Below are 2,714 nucleotides of genomic sequence, written 5' to 3'. Positions count from 1 at the left end.
TCAGGTGACAGCAAATGCTGGCGAGGATGCGGAGAAAGAGGAACACTCCTCCATTGTTGGTGGGGTTGCAGACTGGTACAACCATTCTGGAAATCAGTCTGGAGGTTCCTCAGAAAATTGGACAATGAACTGCCTGAGGATCCATCTATACCTCTCTTGGGCATATACCCAAAAGATGCCCCAACATCTAAAAAAGACACGTGCTCCACTATGTTCATAGCAGCCTTATTTATAATAGCCAGAAGCTGGAAAGAACCCAGATGCCCTTCAACAGAGGAATGGATACAGAAAATGTGGTACATCTACACAATGGAATATTACTCAGCTATCAAAAACAATGACTTTATGAAATTCATAGGCAAATCGTTGGAACTGGAAAATATCATCCTGAGTGAGCTAACCCAATCACAGAAAGACATACATGGTATGCACTCATTGATAAGTGGCTATTAGCCCAAATGCTTGAATTACCCTAGATGCCTAGAACAAATGAAACTCAAGACGGATGATCAAGATGTGAATGCTTCACTCCTTCTTTAAAAGGGGAACAAGAATACCCTTGGCAGGGAAGAGAGAGGCAAAGATTAAAACAGACACAGAAGGAACACCCATTCAGAGCCTGCCCCACATGTGGCCCATGCATATACAGCCATTCAATTAGACAAGATGGATGAAGCAAAGAAGTGCAGACCGACAGGAGCCCGATGTAGATCGCTCCTGAGAGACACAGCCAGAATACATCAAGTACAGAGGCGAATGCCAGCAGCAAATCACTGAACTGAGAATAGGACCCCCGCTGAAGGAATCAGAGAAAGAACTGGAAGAGCTTGAAGGGGCTCGAGACCCCATATGTACAACAATGCCAAGCAACTAGAGCTTCCAGGGACTAAGCCAATACCTAAAGACTATACATGGACTGACTCTGGGCTCCAACCTCATAGGTAGCAATGAATATCCTAGTAAGAGCACCAGTGGAAGGGGAAGCCCTGGGTCCTGCTAAGACTGAACCCCCAGTGAACTAGACTGTTGGGGGGAGGGCGGCAATGGGGGGAGGGTTGGGAGGGGAACACCCATAAGGAAGGGGAGGCTGGAGGGGGATGTTTGCCCGGATACCGGGAAAGGGAATAACACTCGAAATGTATATAAGAAATACTCAAGTTAATAAAAAAAAAAAGTAGTAGAAGGTCCTGGGTCTTTCAAAGTGAAAATTGTTCTGAAGAATTACTTTTTTTGTTCTAGTGTTTTGACTATTGTGTGGTGAGGGGACTTTCTTTTCTTGTCCAATCTATTTAGTGTTTTGTATTCTCCTTGTAACTTTATAGGTTTCTCCTTCTTTAGGTTAGGAAAATTTCATGCTATAATTTCGCTAAAAATATTTTCTGTGGGGACACAGGAGAGAAGCCCAGAGGGCTATAGCGGGGGTTGCGGGGACCTCTAGAAAGTCCTAGAGATCTGAGATGTGAGCAGCTCCCAGGGCTCAATGGGGATGAACTTAGCCTAAATGGCTGCCCGTTGAGGAATGGGGCCATCTACCCATCTTCAAAATTTTTGACCCAGATTTTTTCCTGTCTAAAGGAAATACAGGGAGAAAAATGGAGCAGAAACTAGAGGAAAGGCTATCCAGTGACTGGCCCAATTTGTGATCCAGCCTATGTCAGGCATCAAGCCCTGACACTATTACTGATGCCATGTTGTGCTTGTAGACAGGAACATAGCATCATTGTCCTCTGAGAGCTCTACCAGCAACTAACTGAGACAGATGCAGATGAGTACAGCCAACCATTAGACTGAGGTTGGGGACCCCTATTAAGAGTTAGGGAAATGATCAAAGGTGCGGAAGGGGATTGCATCCCCATAGGAAGAAGAAGATATGAATTAACTAACTGGGACCCTCGGAGCCCCCAGAGATGAAGCCACCAACCAAAGAACATATATGGGCTGGTCCACGGCCCCCAGTACATATATAGCAGAGGACTGTCTTGTCTGAGAGATGTGCCTAATCCTGTAGATATTTGATGCCCTAGGGAAGGGGGATGTAGGTGGGGGTTAAGTGGGAGTGAGTGGGTGGTGGGGGAGCACCCTCTCAGAAGCAAAGGGGAAGGAGAGAGGATGAAGAATTCAGGGAGGGGGACTAGGGTCCACATTTGGACGATAAACAAACAAAGTAATTTAATAAAAAAGAAATATACATTTCTCTGTATTTCAATTAGCAACAATCGCGCCTCGGATAAACCTCCTTGGCTACGATACTGCCACTGCGCAAAGCTCTCTCTGTATTTCTACACGCGTCCCCCCAGTCCTCTGAGGGATTCTTCTTCTTCTTCTATTCATATTATTCTTAGGTTTGGTCTTTTCATAGTGTCTCAGATTTCCTGAATGTTTTGTGTCAAAACAAGTTTTTTTTATTTATTTACCATTTTATTGACTGATATATTATTTCTTCTAGTGTGTTTTCAGAGTTTATCCCATCTCTTGTATTCGGTTGGTGAACCTTGACTCTGTTCAGATTCTCAAACTTTCCTTTCCAAGTTTCCCTTTTTGTTTTCCTTATTGCTTCTGTTTTTATTTTCAGTTCTAAAACAGTTTTGTACGGTTCATTTCCTTCAACTGTTTGCTTGCTTGCTGGCTTGTTTGTTTTCTTACTTTAAGGATGCATGCATTTCTCCCAAATGTTTGAATTTGTTTTTCTGGATTTCTTATTCATATCCTCTTTG

At 43.7% G+C, this 2,714-nt stretch overlaps 1 pseudogene; it reads right to left on the bottom strand.

Annotated features, from left to right (window-relative positions):
- Positions 1-2,140: 2,140 nt before the first annotated feature.
- On the bottom strand, positions 2,141-2,267 carry LOC120101129 (U4 spliceosomal RNA; annotated as a pseudogene).
- Between the last annotated feature and the right edge of the window lie 447 nt (positions 2,268-2,714).

Source organism: Rattus norvegicus, chromosome 2 (assembly GCF_036323735.1).
Source record: "Rattus norvegicus strain BN/NHsdMcwi chromosome 2, GRCr8, whole genome shotgun sequence".
In the NCBI taxonomy this organism is placed as follows: domain Eukaryota; kingdom Metazoa; phylum Chordata; class Mammalia; order Rodentia; family Muridae; genus Rattus; species Rattus norvegicus.
This window is presented reverse-complemented; position numbering and strand designations above follow the sequence as displayed.